At 42.9% G+C, this 17,561-nt stretch overlaps 1 protein-coding gene across 7 annotated transcripts in view; it reads right to left on the minus strand.

Annotated features, from left to right (window-relative positions):
* WWP1 (WW domain containing E3 ubiquitin protein ligase 1) overlaps window positions 1-17,561 on the minus strand; it is a 100,466-nt gene that overhangs the window by 62,246 nt on the left and 20,659 nt on the right. The window lies entirely within an intron of this gene.

Consider the following 17,561-nt stretch of genomic DNA (forward strand, 5'->3'; position numbering starts at 1 on the left):
GTATGTCACTGGATTACCTTGAGCCAGTCACTGACTCTCGACCTAATGTACCTCAGAGCATAGTTGTGAGGATAAAATGGACAGAACTGCCATATAAACCTTCTTGGGTTCCTTGTAAGGGGGAAAGGCAGGATATAAATGTAATAATAAATATACAAGTCTTGGAGAACATTCTACTTTGCAACATCCATCTTAAGAATATGAGTGGGGAAAACAATGTGAGAAACAGCTGTAGATATTGCTGATTGTTAGTAAGCAATTAATAAGAGTGCTTCCCCCCCCCCTCATTAATAATTAATTCTATGCTGAGAAACATTGCTTTTTACCTAAGCCAGAAGTTGGGCAAGAATGAGTACTGTGCAGGTAAACTGAATCCTTCTTGAAGCTGTCATTCACACTTCAGCAGCAGCAATTCATTAGCATATCATTTTCACCTACTGCTCATTGGGTAAGTCATCCTCTCATTCAAGGTAGTCTTCCCCCTCTTTAACAGCCTTCCAGTATGGAATGTTTTATAAAATGTTCCTATAGCAACATAGTTATAGACATTGACTGGGTTTGGACGACATGCTGCAGCTCATCATGGGTTAACCCATGATGAGCTGCGGCACTGCCGGCGCCATACTGCATACACAACCCCTGCTTGGGTGTTGTCGTGTCGTGCAAATCCAGTGAGCATGGGTTATGCAAGGGTTAAACAACCCTCAAATAACCCATGCTGACATGATACAACAACCCCAAAGTAAGGGTTGCATATTCAAAATGGCAGTCACACACACCGTAGCCTTGCTGTGGGTTAAATAACCCATGGTGGGCTGTTGTGTTGTGCAAACAACCCCATTTACTGTGTTTTCAAGTAACAAAAGCACTAGAAAACTAGAAATCTTAGATCTTTAGTCTTACAACTGCCAGATAATTGTAACCTTTTGAAAGTACTCATGTTCATCCTTCTCAGCTTTTTCAACTGAAGCCTCTGGAAGATTCTACTTACTACTTTGTATGCCTCAGATATTGGGAAAGGAAGCATCCAGAGATAATATAAACATGACAGCTAAATTAGAGAATTGGTTTCTTGTAGAAAAAACTATAATTTTGCTTGACGAGTACTACAATTTTCTGCAGTTGTGTTCCCAGCATGTGTATGTTAGGGCTGCGCATTTACTTTGGACAAAGCATGAGTATGACATGAAATAGCCCACAATCTATTCGAACTGCCTCCAAACCAAGGTAACACAAACTGCCTCCAAACCAAAGCAGTCCAGAAGCTTCCAGCCTGCCATGGTTTTGTTGTTTTATTACTTTTTAAAGCCTGATTTCATACATTTGTTCAACTTCCCACAAGCTCTCAGTAAAGAAAAAGGCCACGCTGGGGGGCAGAGAGGGTATAGTTTAGAGACTGACAATTCTAGCTTCCAATCAGGTTATGACTTTACCAGCGCTCTCCAATCATAGCATTTTGGGGAGGGACGTTGAAGGAACATATCACAAGTTGTTTCAGTGTTTTTACTGCTCTTTGCTAGTCAACTTCCTTAGGAGCTATAACACTGACAAAGTTTCTGTAGTTGATGGTGACTGTGTATTCCTTTCTTTACTCCAATCCTGCAAGATTTCTTATTCCTTTACTAAAATACTTCAGACAGTTGCGTGTTCAGGGGAGCAGGGACCATAACAGAGTCCTGGTTGTCCCCAAGCGGTTCCCCAATACAAATAACCTGGCTAGCCTTGGCAGCAGTCCCCCTGGGTTGAAAATACTGTTGGTGAATGGTAAAACAGTTTCCATCCAGGATTTGATCCTAGATGAGCATGCCAACCTAGCATGTATTACATAGACCTGGTTGGATGAAGCTGGGGGTGTTAATCTATCTCAGCTTTGTCCCCCAGGATTTTCTTTAGATCAGCAGGCTAGATCTGGGGGGCGGGGGGGGGGGCAGAGTTGCAGTGGTCTATCGTGATACTATCCCCTCACCAGGTGCCCTGGCCCCCTGGGTTTGAGTGTGTATACTTAAAAGTGGGTGCTTGGGACAGAATAGGGATTCTGTTGGTGTACCGCCCACCCCACTGCCAACAGTCTCCTTTCCTGAGCTAGCCGGGGTGATCTCAGCAGTGGTGATGGAGGCCCCTCAGCTTGTTCTGCTGGGAGACTTCAACATCCATGCTGAGGCTGCCCTGTTGGGAGTGGCTCAGGACTTCATGTCCTCCATGATGACCATGGGTCTGTCCCAACTGGTTTCTGGCCCCACTCATACACCAGGTCACACTCTAGACCTGGTTTTCTATGTTGAGCAGGATGACGGTGATCTGGGTGTGGAGGAACTTTCTGTTGATCCGTTGTCATGGACAGATCACTATCTGGTGGGGTTTAGACTCACTGGAACTCAGTGCCTCTGCAGGGATGGTGGACCGATTAGGCTGGTCCGCCCCAGGAGGCTGATTGATCCAGATGGTTTCCTGACAGCTCCTGGGGATTTTCCTGCTGCCTCGGCAGGCGATCCTGTCGAAGCCCTAGCTGATCTCTGGAATAGGGAAATGGCTAGGGCGGCGGACACAATCACTCCTGAGTGTCCCCTCTCACAGAGTAGAGCCAAACCTGCACCCTGGTTCTCTAGGGAACTGGCAGCGATGAAGTGAATGAGATGAGGACTAGAGCAATGTTGGCGGAAAACTCGAAACGAGTCCGATCAAACACGGGCTAGAGCTTATTTAAAAGCCTCCTCTGTGGCAGTGAGGGCAGCAAAGAAGTCTTTCTTTTCTGCCACCATTGCATCTGCAGGGAGTCAGTCAGCAGAGCTGTTTTAAGTGGCCAGGGGCCTTCTACATCCTGGTCCATGTGATAAAAATTCTGACCACTCGACAGCCCGCTGTGAACAATTTGCTCAGCACTTTGCTGATAAAATCTCTCAGATCCATTCTGACTTGGATGCTGTAGTTGATGCAGATCCTGTGGATGTCACTTTCGCTCCTGCTTGTTCAGTGTTGATGGATTCTTTTCAATTTGTGCAGCCCAAGGATGTGGACAGGATCCTTGGAGTGGTGAGATTCTCCACATGTATGCTGGATCCTTGCCCCTCCTGGCTTATTAAAGAGGCCAGAGGAGGACTGGCTGAATGGATAACAGGAGTGGTTAATGCCTCTTTGGAACAAGGTATTGTTCCATTATGCTTAAAAGAGGCGGTTGTGCGACCCCTGTTGAAGAAGCCTTTCCTGAATCCCACCATACTAGATAACTATTGTCCAGTCTCTAGCGTACCATTTTGGGGCAAGGTATTAGAGCGTGTGGTGACCTCCCAGCTCCAGGGGTTCCTGGATGAAACCAATTATCTTGATCCATTTCAATCTGGTTTCAGGCCTGGGTATGGGACAGAGACAGCTTTGGTCAACTTGGTGGATGACCTACGCCGGGAACTGGACAGGGGGAGTGTGTCCCTGTTAGTTCTGCTGGACCTCTCAGAGGCATTCGATACCATCGACCACGGTATTTTTCTGGGATGCCTCGCTGGGATGGGACTTGGAGGTACTGTTTTACAGTGGCTCCATTCCTTCCTAGCAGGGCGAACTCAGAAGATGGTGTTGGGGGATGCCTGTTCGACTCCATGGCCGTTAGCTTGTGGAGTCCCTCAGCATTCTGTTCTGTCCCCATGCTATTTAATATCTACATGAAACCTCTGGGAGAGGTTGTCCTGAGTTTTGGAGTTTGGTGCCACCAATACGCGGATGATGCCAGCTCTACTACTCCTTTCCCCCAGATTCCAAGGAAGTTGTTTCTGTCCTTAACCAGTGTTTGGCATCAGTAATGGACTGGATGAGGGAGAACAAATTGAAATGTAATCCAGACAAGACAGAGGTGCTCCTGGTCAGTCAAAAGGCAGATCAGGGAATAGGGATTCAGCCTGTGTTGGACGGGGTTACACTCCCCCTGAAGACTCAGGTTCGCAGTCTGGGGATGCTCCTGGATTCAGCCAAAGGCTGGATGCTCAGGTTTCAGCAGTGGCCAGGAGTGCTTTTGCACAGTTAAAACTAGTGCGCCAACTGCGCCCATTCCTGGAGATGTCTGATCTAGCCACGGTGACACCTGCCTTAGTTACATCCCGTTTGGATTACTGCAATGCGCTCGTGGGGTTGCCTATGAAGAGTGTTTGGAAACTTCAGTTGGTTCAAAGAGCTGCTGCCAGACTGTTGACTGGGGTTGGTTACAGGAAGCATACAACTCCCTTGTTAAAACAGCTTCACTGGCTTCCAGTCTGTTTCCGGGCACAATTCAAAGTGCTGGCTATGACCTATAAAGCCCTATACGGCTCCGGTCCAGGTTATCTAAAAGACTGTATCCTCCCTTATGAACCTGCCCATGTCCTGAGATCTTGTGGGGAGGCCCTTCTCTCAGTCCCACCACTGTCACTGGCATATTTGGTGGGAACCTGGGAGAAGGCCTTCTCGGTGGCTGCCCCACGAATGTGGAACACTCTTCCCAGGGAGGCTAGGATGGCTCCCTCCTTGATGTGTTCCCAGAGGTAGACTAAAACATTCTTGTTCCATCAGGTCTTTGGGACATAGTTGGAACCTGGGGTAAGCTGCTAAAATGCTGTTTTAATATAATTTTAATTGTATTGTTGTTTAATTTATATTTTAACTTTTGTATATTTTCATATGTTTTAATTGTATATATTTTAATTTTTGTAAGCCACCTTGTGTCCCAGTACTGGGAAAAGGCAGAGTATAAATATAATAATAATAATAATAATAATAATAATAATACCCCTTGCATCCTATTTTTTAATTTATTTTTGCTGTAGCTTTTGTCTGCCTTGAGTCCAATCTGCTTGGGGGTGGGGGTGGTTTTTTTTATTAATTTTTTTATTGTGAATTTCAACAAAGCAAAGAAAACAAAGCAAAATAAAAGATTCTTTCAATGGAGCCCTTACTTGGGTAGCCCAAGTTCTCTGGCCCCGATGTGTGCATGGCTGGCCCTACCTCCGGAGGTGCGCATGCAGCCCTCACCACTGGCGGCCACAATGTAGTGCTTCCAAGGGGAAGTGCTGCAAGGAGCAGAAATGCTTGTTTCTGGAAGGGGCACAACCTGCCCACACAAAGGCTCCATTGGACACTGACCTTTGTTAATCATTAGGTAAGTTGCTGACTTTCACCCCACCTCGCTACCCCAGCCCTAGTAGCATTTGATCTGGTTTCAGTGTTGTTTCTAGATCTGCATGTGTCTGTGACTGTAAGTATATAATATTAGTATAGTATATATGTCTGTGCTACTGCTTTTTTTTTTATTCCTTACTTCTGCACCTATCCTTCTGAAATTTTGTTGAGAACTTATCTAGGACACCTCTACATTGCATGCCATGTTGTAGCAGGCTTGGGATTGTTTTTCCTACTATCCCTCACCTAGTGCCACCAAGATGGTCAATATTTAATAAATGTACCTTTCCATTTTCTTTTCTTTTTTAAATTTCTACTGCCACCATTTAAATTCCTTAAAATAAACACTTGTTTGAGTTCATTCTTGCTATTGTTCATTCATTAGTAGTCTGGTTAATACAGCTTAGGCATGAGATTGACTCACACCTGAGACAAAGCTTAAACAAGAACCAAGAGACTATATTTATTATAGGATTAATATATGTACACATAGGATTAATTCAGAAATTTCAAAATAAGATACTGCTGTAAGACAAAATATTACAACATCAGACATACTACCATATCTATACTTCATAAAGTTACTAAGGAATATAGAAGTCACCTTTGTTTAGTCAATCACATATTTAAATCAAGGGCCTACTTCCTCTCTATCACAGCCAGCACTCACAGAACCCAGTTAGTTGCTGGATGGAAGTCTTCTCTCAGGTCCAGCCCTCTATCTGCTTCTCCTCTGGCCTGATTAATGTTCAGCCTCAAATGACAGTTCTTTCTGAAAAGAAGCTTTCACCTGAAGACAGTTTCTCAGCACACCTACTCTGAAACTCTGTCACTAACTACTATCACCAGACTCCTTTCAGGCCATGTTTTCTCCTCTCAAGCACAGCAAATTTCAGCATAGCCTCTTCTTTTGCATCTCTCAGGTTCTTCTCCACCTAACTCTAGCTCCAAATGACTGACACAGTACTGTGTCTAGCCTATTTATTTTCTGCTGGCCACAGCCTCTGGCCAACATGTGTCCACCTCACAAGACCCTCCTCTATTGGTCTGTACCAAAGGACCAACAGAAGTTCCCCAGAACACCAAACAGCTTAGTCCCTTCTAATGGCCCTGATTAGTAATACCAGTGACATTTACTTTCAGTATGACTAACTGCTGAAGGCGCTACTGTCCTTCACAACTGTAACCAAGGCCTCTGTAAGCAATCAAGCCCCATACGTTGTAACCTTCACAGACGTTTGAGGCCTAATCAGATACACTTTTTCCTCATATTTCATTTCAAGCAGAGGTATTTAACAATAGCAAAAAAATTATAACCAATCATAACTCTCAACACCTCTCCTTTTACAATAAATAATAATGATAGTTTCTTCAAACATATTTATGCAAATTGCCCCAAGACTACAGAGATGGTATGTCATTTTCAAAAAAACCCTCAAAATTTTAAAGTCACCTAGCACAAAAAAAGCCTACACCTATTTGAAATTTTGCAGGATTCATCCCCTCAGAAGTAGCTTCTATGTCTGAAAATTTCATCCAATGCTGCTAAAAAATTGTTTGAAGTAATAGGTGTTTTGTTGATTTTCACATTATAGTCAACCAGGAAAGCATCCAAAGCTTCAGAAAACAAAATGAACTGGTCACAAATATTCTTCCAGTTGCATCCTTCTGCATACAGAAGGAGGTGATTTATGAGAAATAAACTTGCCTTTTTGAGAACATCTACCACCTCAGCTCCAATAAATATCTTATTTTATTCTTCTGGATATTAACTGTGCAAGTGAATGAATGCTACAAACACAAATATGCAACTAAGTGGCAATTAATAATTGTCCCATAATGTTTCTAGCATAAAGGTATTTGCTACAAAATCCAGCACAATATATTTCAAAATGTCATCTTATTGATATAGTACATAAACATTGCCAGGGCATAGGGAGATGCTGAACACCAAACATTCTGATAATTTAAGCAGGGGGGGGGGGTTAGAGTATGGCTGTAGTGCTATAGTACTTCTGATCATCAACAATTTTGGTTTAATATCCAGCAAGAACCATTAAGTGTCAATATCTATGCTTATGAGAGGAATATAAGTAATCAGGTAAAGGAGCATTATGCCCTCCAGGGATATTTTCAAGCTTGGCATTTTTGAAATTATGATTCAATAGACCATCATGAATTCAATACCCACATAGACTGATCATTCACTTACTTACTCTTTCGAATTGAACAGTAGCTTGTGGTGCTGCATCTCAAATTAAGCCCTGAGGGGAAACTCTATAGCCCTACTATAACATTTTCTACAGTGCTAATCTATCCTTTCAACAAGAAATTATGAATGATTATAAATATATACTGGGTATATTTGTAATGATTCACAAATATATGAAGGTAAGTGGTAAGTAAACTATACATATGTACAGTAACTTTAGCTTTGATAAGAAAGTAAGTATTGCAAAAAATTCAAAAGATGGTCTGGCACTATTAAAACAAGCCTCAGGCCTGAGTGCTCCCTCCTCCACCTCACGCACTAAAAAAAACACACTTCCAGACAAGGCTTTTATTGAACTGTCACCCTGCAGAAATGGAATAGCTGCACAATGCTTTCCAATTGTTCATTCAAGGAACCCTCACTCTGTAAATATTCTGTATGTTAATTAGTTACTTCCTGGTTTTGAAAAACCATACGTTGCCATTACATCTGAACAAGCAGGACCCACAACAAAATGTTGCACTGCATCCTCACCTTCTAAGAGTGGTCCCTGTTCAGGGTTCCAGCCAACTAGCCATGCCCATCTCCAGAATATCCCATTTCACTACTCCATTCTATTCTCCAACTGATATTCACTATTCTGTAGCTACCAACAATCCTCACTATGCTGTATGCTGGGTGGGCTTAGGTGTTGTTGTCATTAAATACTTAAAACTTCTGCAAACCTCAGGGTTCCTTAAGCATGCCAACAGCTCCCTCTTGTTTCTGTGTCCTGTTTTGCTCCATTTCACCTGAATTTGCTATTAGGGAGTGACTGGCAAACTGTAATTTGTATTTGCCCTGCAAACTGTGACTGCCAAAAGCCAGAAAGTAACTAATTACTCTGAACCACAAGAGGAAGAAAGTACAAACAAGTCTGAGGCTCCTTCAAGGTTCAATTCTCATAGTGCTAGACAATGGTTTGGAATTATATTTCTAACACGCTGTTGGCAAAACAGGGGAAAGTTCTGTATTGAAGCCATCAACTTTGTAGGAACAAGGAAAGTTTTATTGTCTAGACTAGCTATGCTGGCTAGGTATGATGGAAGTTGTAGTCTAACACATCTGGAGGGAACTGGGCTGGAGAAGGATGGTCTAGGTTTAAATAGTATACAGAGCTCCAAAAACGCACATACCAGTACTGGGCTACATCTAACATTGCACAGGCAGATATCTACTCATGCAATGAGACTTCTTCCTCTCCCCCTTTATGCACCCCAAAACTGCCCTGGAGCATCCCCAGAGCAAGTTTTGAGGGAATGCAGAATGGCTAAAAAATTGATTCCACAAATGGTGTCCATTCCTCTAGCAGACAGACATCACTGAATGCAAGCCAAATTCATTTAGTAGCAATACATTTTAGAAAACGTATCTGAATATTCATACTACTAAAGTGTTCAGTATTGTTTCATCATCATACTCAACAAGTCATACTATACACTTACTCTATAGACAAAATAAACCACTCCTACTAAACATATACCCTGCTCAAGACCATGAAATAATATATCCTTAAAAGTACTAGCATAACTCAAAATTATTTATACCAACAGGATATTCCCAGAACTAAGATCTGAGGAAAATATACTTTGCCAGGGCTTCTGATCCTTAATAAGGACACTGGATGTGTGTGCAAGAAGTTAGGTAAATTTTGAGGCCTAATGAAGGCCTAAAGAGCAGTCCTCCTTTTGTGGCCCTCACTAGGGGCAGCTCAGAAAGGCCCAAACTGATGTAAATGGATTTGGGCTTGGAGTATAAAATGCTTGTTGTTTCTGAATTAGGAGTGGGGAGGTTGTGTCCCCCTGTTCCAAAACGTGGGGAAAGTATAAAGCAAGTGTTGGCTAAACAAAAATGTGAACTTTTAAAAGGTTTAGTAACAAAAACTTCTCAGCTATCAGCTAGTCCATACAATTCAATTTTCTTCTTATTTAATGGTAAAAGATACTCGCTTTTCAAAAATAAGGCATCAAGTGAAGTTATACTCCTGAGTTTGCACACCAACTCAGGATCTCCTGCTACCAGATTCATAATTGACATCAACAATGAAAACAAACCAAAAAATAAACAAACAAAAGGGAATACAAGACATCCTTCAGTTTAAGTTATTGTTCAGGTGATAGAAAAGATAAATTTGGGGAAATGGCAACAAACTAAGGAAGGTAACACAATTTGGCAGTATTCTGCAGCAGAAAATGTGATGACTATTGTTATTAACATAAGGATTTGACCAAATACTATTTGTTCTAACATTAAAAATTAAATTACTTTTCCTTCTTCAATCTTGACTGAACTAGTCAAGAGTCGTGCGGAAACATGACTTAATATTTATTTTTGTGAAGCATCAGCCTACAGACATATTTAAAATACACTATAGTTGCAATGCACCGAACGAAGTCAATAGCTTTAAAAGATCTGAGTGGTTTTTTTCATCTTAGGCTGCAGTTATACCAGCAGTCCTGCATGATTTAATGTGGATAAAAGGCAGAAGCATAACATATCTAGAGTATGCATATGCATATGCGCTGTAGTTATGTGCACACATGACCTACAGTGAAGGCACTTTTTATATAGTTATACAAACTATAACTATATGCAAAGTTATAGAACAGCAGCTGCCTCTGGGGGGAGGGGAGGGTGGAAAGGAACTAGGCAAATCACTGAATATCCTTAAGCCCACAAAGTGTTACTAGATGGTCTGCCCACACACACCTATGTTTCAGCATTTGTGAATATCAATGGCATGAAATTAGTCAGCAGTAAAAGGTTCACCCCCTTCATGGATCACTGCCTTGTTGTGGCGAAGGGGCTTGCGTAACTCAGTGAAGCCATAAGCTATGCAGTGCAGGGCCACCCGAGATGGACAGGTCACGGTGGAGAGTTCTGACAAAATGTGGTCCACTGGAGAAGGAAATGGCAACCCACTCCAGTATTCTTGCCAAGAAAACCCCATGGAATGTATCACAAGGCTAAACGAGATGACGCCGGAAGATGAGCCCCTCAGGTCGGAAGGTGTCCAATATACTACTGGGGAAGAGCACAGGGAATTTCTAAGAAGTGCCAGAAAGAGTGAAGCGGCTGGGCCAAAGCCAAAAGGACACTCAACTGTGGATGTGTCTGGTGGTGAAAAGAAAGTCCGATGCTGTAAAGAACAATATTGTTTAGGAACCTGGAATGTCAGATCAATGAATCAAGGTAAGCTGGAGGTGGTCAAACATGAGATGGCAAGATTGAACATCGAGGTCTTGGGAATCAGCGAACTAAAATGGACAAGCATGGGCAAATTTAATTCAGGTGACCATTATATCTATTACTGTGGGCAAGAATCCCTTAGAAGAAATGGAGTAGCATTCATAGTCAATAGAAGGGTAGGAAAAGCAGTACTGGGGTACAATCTCAAAAATGATCAAATGATCTCAGTACGAATCCAAGGCAAACCATTCAACATCACAGTAATTCAAGCCTATGCCCCAACCACTGAGGCTGAAGAAGCTGAGGTTGATCGGTTCTATGAAGACCTACAACACCTTCTAGAACTAACACCAAAAAAAGATGTCCTCTTCATCATAGGGGATTGGAATGATAAGTAGGAAGTCAAGAAATCACCGGGATAACAGGCAAGCATGGCCTTGGTGTACAAAATGAAGCAGGACAAAGGCTTATAGAGTTTTGCCAAGAGAACACGCTGATCATAGCAAACACTCTTTTCCAACAGCACAAGAGGCGACTCTACACATGGACATCACCAGATGGTCAATATCGAAATCAGATTGATTATGTACTTTGCAGCCAAAAATGGAGAAGCTCTATACAGTCAGTAAAAACAAGACCTGGAGCTGACTGTGGCTCAGATCATGAGCTTCTTATTGCAAAATTTTGGCTTAAACTGAAGAACGTCGGGAAAACCACTAAACCATTCAGGTATGACCTCAATCATATCCATTATGAATATACAGTGGAGGTGAGGAATAGCTTTCGGGGATTAGACCTGATAGACAGAGTGCCTGAGGAACTATGGACGGAGGTCCGTAACACTGTTCAGGAGGCAGCAACTCAATCCATCCCAAAGCAAAAGTAATGCAAGAAAGCAAAGTGGCTTTCTGATGAGGCTTTACAAGTAGCTGAGGAATGAAGGGAAGCGAAAAGCAAGGGAGAAAGGGGAAGATATACCCAACTGAATGCAGAGTTCCAGAGAATAGCAAGGAGAGACAAGAAGGCCTTCTTAAATGAACAATGCAAAGAAATCGAAGAAAACCATAGAATGGGAAAGACTAGAGATCTCTTCAAGAAAATCGGAGATCTCAAGGGAACGTTTTGTGCAAAGACGGGCATGATAAAGGACAAAGAAGGCAGGGACCTAACAGAAGCAGATGAGATTAAGAAGAGGTGGCAAGAATACACAGAAGAACTATACAGGAAAGATCTTAATGTCCCTGATAGCCATGATAGTGCGGTCACTGCCAAAGAGTGTTCAAACTACCGTACAATTGTGCTCATTTCACATGCCAGCAAGGTGATGCTCAAAATCCTACAAGCTAGGCTTCAGCAGTATGTGAACCGAGAACTACTGGAAGTACAAGCTGGGTTTCGAAGAGGCAGAGGAACTAGAGATCAAATCGCCAACATTTGCTGGATCATGGAGAAAGCAAGACAATTCCAGAAAAACATCTATTTCTGCTTCATTGACTATGCTAAAGCCTTTGATTGTGTGGATCACAACAAACTGTGGCAAATTCTTAAAGAGATGGGAGTACCAGACCACCTTACCTGTCTCCTGAGAAACCTGTACAAGAGTCAAGAAGCAACAGTAAGAACCGGACATGGAACAACCAATTGGTTCAAAATTGGGAAAGCAGTACGACAAGGCTGTATATTGTTGCCCTGCTTATTTAATTTATATGCAGAGTACATCATGAGAAATGCCGGGTTGGATGAATCACAATTCGGAATTAAGATTGCCGGGAGAATTATCAACAACTTCAGATACGCAGACGATACCACCCTAATGACAGAAAGTGAAGAGGATCTAAAGAGCCTCTTGTTGAGGGTGAAAGTGGAGAGTGCAAAAGCTGGTTTGAAACTCAACATTAAACAAACTAGAATCATGGCATCTGGCCCCATCACTTCCTGGCATATAAAAGGGGAAGAAATGGAAGCAGTAACAGATTTTATTTTCTTGGGCTCCAAGATCACTGCAGACGGTGACTGTAGCCATGAAATTAAAAGACACTTGCTCCTTGGGAGGAAAGCTATGGCAAACCTAGACAGCATAGTAAGAAGCAGAAACATCACTTTGCCGACAAAGGTTCATATAATCAAAGCTATGGTTTTCCCAGTAGCAACGTATGGCTGTGAAAGCTGGACTATAAGGAAGGCTGAGCGCCGAAGAATTGATGCTTTCGAACTGTGGTGCTGGAGAAGACTCTTACGAGTCCCCTGGACTGCAAGGAGGTCAAATCAGTCAATCCTAAAGGAAATCATCCCTGACTGCTCATTGGAAGGACAGATACTGGAGTTGAAGCTCAAATATTCTGGCCACCTAATGCGAAGAGAAAACTCACTGGAAAAGACCCTGATGCTGTGAAAGATTGAAGGCAAAAGGAGAAGGGGATGACAGAGGATGAGATGGCTAGATAGCATCACCGATGTAATGAATATGGACTTGAGCGCACTCCGGGAGAGAGCGGAGAACAGGAAGGCCTGGCGTGCTATGGTCCATGGGGTCATGAAATGTCGGACACGACTGAACGACTGAACAACAAAAAGGTTCATGGCTGCAAAAGGTGCTTGGCCCTTAGCCAACTGGGTTGCTCCAGAAGCTGCTATGTTTGCTCTTGGCTCTCAGAAAGCCATAGAGCTAAATAAAGAAAGCCCCATTACACAACACAATACAGCAGTGGTGTACTGGAGGTTGACACTGCTAGGTAACATACATCCCAGATTGCAAACTATTGACTGTCTCCCTAGTTCAACGTTTTGAAAAGTGCTTTGGGCATTGAGGAATATTTACTGGTTTTCAGGGTTAGAAAGGTAACTACAGCATTTCTATTTACTGAAATAATATATGTGAAGCGCTAACATACTATACAAACATATTTTATCATGTATTTGTTGCATTTCAGTTAGAGTTCTCAGGGACAAAAATACAGAATGGGTGGCTCTTAAAATGCAAAAGCAGGCCACACCTTCCTGGCTCCCCTACAAAATGGTATTTATTCATTCATTCATTCATTCATTCATATAGAATCTTTACGGCCAATACAGCCCTCCCAAAGCTGTTTACACAGTAAAAATCATAACAAAACAGATATAAAGTCAATAAAAATGATCACAAATTATACCATCTGAAACCAGCAATAAAAAGCAATAATTAATATATAAAAAGCAGCAAAATTAAAACAATTAAAAGCCTAGGCCAACTTCAAATTAATCCGGTAAAAGCTAAGTCAACAGCCAGGTGTTAAAACCCATTTTAAAATATAAAAGGGCAAGTATGGTGGTTAGAGTGCTGGACTGAGACTCTAGAGATCTGTGTTCTAGCCCCCACTCAGCCATGAAACTCACCGGGTGACTTTGGCCAGTCACTGGCTTGCAGCCTAACCTATATCACAGGGTTGTTGTGAGCATAAAATGGAGAGGAGGATTATGTAAGCCACTTTGGGTTCTTCGTGAGAAAAAAACGTGGGACATAAATGTAATAAATAAATAAATGGGGGGCCACATAAATTTCCTAAGGGAGTGACTTCCAAAATGGTGGGGCCACCTGTCTCTTGTGTATGCCAGCCTTATGAACCTTATGGCAGGCCTGTAAATAACTTGGCCCCAAGCCATTTAAGACTTTAAAGGTAACAACCAGCACTTTAACTTGGGCCCAGAAGAGCACTGACACTGTATGTGCCTATCACTTGGCCTCTACAAGGAACCAGTTAGCTGTATTCTGTACCAGCTGAAGGTTCAAACCACCTTCAGAGGCAGCCCCATTATACAACACAATAGAGCAGTGGTGTGCTGGAGACAGGGCTTGCTGGGACGCAACACTGGCACTTTTTGATTACCAGGAATGCTGACATCATCTCCCTCCCCACCCTCCTCAGAATTCCCTGTACCCTCTGAGCTTAGCTGTAGTTCTCACAGTAGTTGTGGGGAAATGAATTTTCCCAACAATTTATTGTCCCCTGTTGTAATGGAAAGTATTTTGGGGTGCCTTGGTCTTGAAAGGGTGATTAAGACAAAACACCTATTCCTGCCTGAGATGAAAAATGCTAGAACTGGTTTGTTAATATGGATCAACACTGCTACCTGAATATTTTTTACTCTCCTTGGAAACGTGGCTGTGGGGACTGTTCATGATGAGTGCCTGCACTTCAACGTTTACCACTACACCACCGTAATAAAGTAGCCCAGACTTGGTACAACTAGAGAATGAATAACTGCAGAAAGATCTGCTCTCTCAAGGTAGGGGTTAAGCTGGCTGGTTAGCCAGGCTGATAAAAGGCACTCCTGCCGCAAACACCACCTACCCCTCCATTCATAGTGCCAACTTCTGGAGGGCTCCCAATGTGTGCACCTGATCCTTCAGGAGGAATCCAATCACTTTCAGCAGGAGTTGTACCCCTCTACTCAGATCAGCAGCCACACAGCCTCCATCTTATCTGGATGGGTGGCCCTCTTTTATCCCAGAATTGACTCCAAACACCTGTTTAAGACTTTCACCACCACCCTGGGACTAGGAGATGGAAATATGAGGTAGAACTGCTTGTCATCGGCATACTGGTGACATTTTAGCCCAAACTTCCAGATACCTTCTCCTAGCATCTTCCATATAGATCAGGGGTGAGCAACCTTTTTGGCCTCAACGGCAGCATGTGGTACAAGGTGGCATGTTGGGAGCCACATGCACCTACATATCTCAGCAGGCAGGGACGGCGAGGTTTAAATTTCCTCTCCTGCCCACTGAGATGGGATCGCTAGCAGGGAGATTAAACACCCCCTGATTGGAATTGCTGTCCATGCTACAAATACCAGTGCTGGAACATCAGCCCAACTGATCAGCTGGGCCACAGAGAAAAGTGAGTGGGGCTACACAGGCCACACAGGGAGCAGCAGAGGGCCGCATGCAATTCACAGGTTGCCTACCCTTGATGTAGATGTTAGAACGCATAGGGGAGAGGATAGAACTCTGAAGCAATCCACAATCCAAATTCCATGGGATGGGAGTCCTCCCAGCACCACATTCTGGGTTCTCCCATCCAGGTAGTATTGGAGCCACTTTAACACCATCTCCCTAGTCCCATCCTGGCCAGGCAACCCAGAAGGATACCATGGTCGTCAATACTGAAAACTGCTGAGAGGTCCAGGAGAAAAAAAAAATATCCTGCCCCGATCCATTCCCCTGCACAAGCCATCCACCAAGGTGACCAAGACAGTTTCAATCCCCAAAACAGGTTGGAAACCGGAGCGAAATGGATTCAAATTATCACATCATCCAAGTCTTACTATAAGATGATGGCACATTAGATGGTAAAACTCAGAGTATCTTCAAGAACTTCAGGTGGAATGTTTGGCCAATGTTATAGTAGTAGTATTACTACTATTTTATAATAAACACAATGGTGCTGGACGGAAACTTGGTATTACACCAATATGAGAGACGTTTCTGTAAGGGGAGATTTCCCCACAATTGTCTGGCATGCCCTCTCTATTGTATTGCAAGAGGGGAGCCACTGGGATCCATTCTACTCAAAACTCAAAACTAGTGTACACAGCAGAAGTGAAAACATAAAATAAATGATAAAGAAACAAAAATAAATTGCTCAGTCTACCCTCTCTGCACTGCACTCCCATCAAGCTTTTAACAATCAATTCTGTCTCTTGTAAGGGAGACAGTTTTGAATTATTTTTGAGCATATATGTCAGGTGTGGTGAATACTTTTCAGCCCAAGGGGTGCGTTCCCTTGCGGGTACCTGGGGGTACAGTGGGAGACTGCAAGGCCAAATCCAAATATGCGTGGGGCCAAGGCCACAAACAGTCCATTCACACACATTCATACACATTCATATATGCACACATATCCCATTCACAAAAACCATATGCCACAAATTCATACACTTTCAAAAAGTGTTGGGGGGTGGTCAGAGCTGGCAGTGCTTCCTCTATCACCAGCTTGGCTCTGCCCCCAGCCCCATCTCCCCCCCCTCCACCTTCTCAACTGAGTAGCAGGTGGGAGACAGGGGTGGGTGAAACCTCCCCACACTCCTCCCCCTCACATGCTGCACAACTGATCCACGGGAAACGTCTAAGAAGCTAGGAAAATTGGGCTTCAGGAGACGAGTCCAGGTCTGAGAGGCCAACAAACCTAAGAAAGTCTGGAAGGCTGTATCTGGCCTGTGGGCCAAAGGTTCCCCACCTGTCATTAAAGTAAAATCAGTTCCTTATGTTACTTAATATACTGCATTTTCCAGCCTTTAATACATTTCTGATTTAATACTTATAGATATTTGTTATGAACAGTGACTAAACAATAAGTCATATATATATTTACACATACTAGCAGCAAACCCAAGTCTCTGGGTGCTGTTCCCTAAGTAGCCAAAATGGCACCATCATCAAACAAGAAAGAAGTATCAGCAGGTTTGGAGAAACCCTAAGGTTTGCAGAGGTACAGAAAACGTAAGGGGATCCCAAAGAACAGCCCATTGAGGAATGAGCATGCTCCATAGCCACGGAATGCTGGCTGACTGCGGGAAAGGGAACAACAGAAAACTGGGAGGGAGGGGGAATGGAATGGAGTGGCTGGAAACCAGAATAAGAGCACTCCATACTGCAACATTTTGCTGCAGACTCCACATATATGCTATTCCTACTACATACTAGTGTACCAAAAATTGTGTTCTTAGACCCTAATGGACCATTAATTAAAAAAAACACTCATCTCTACATCACTATTTAGGATTACAAGATTTACCAAAATATGTAAACAGAACAACCAAGGGGAAATTCAGAAGGAGCCATTCTGAGGGGACACAGAGAAAAGCTATAGATTAAGAATACTTGCAATTCTGGACCCCACCCAAGTGTTCCTTCTTTGCCCATACTGGCAAGTATTTATATAAACAGCAATTCATTTTACGGTGTATGCATAATTCCTATTTTCCGTTTTAAATGGATAGAGCT

Source organism: Heloderma suspectum, chromosome 4 (genome assembly GCF_057233095.1).
Source record: "Heloderma suspectum isolate Gila_16-S chromosome 4, 16-S_ref, whole genome shotgun sequence".
In the NCBI taxonomy this organism is placed as follows: domain Eukaryota; kingdom Metazoa; phylum Chordata; class Lepidosauria; order Squamata; family Helodermatidae; genus Heloderma; species Heloderma suspectum.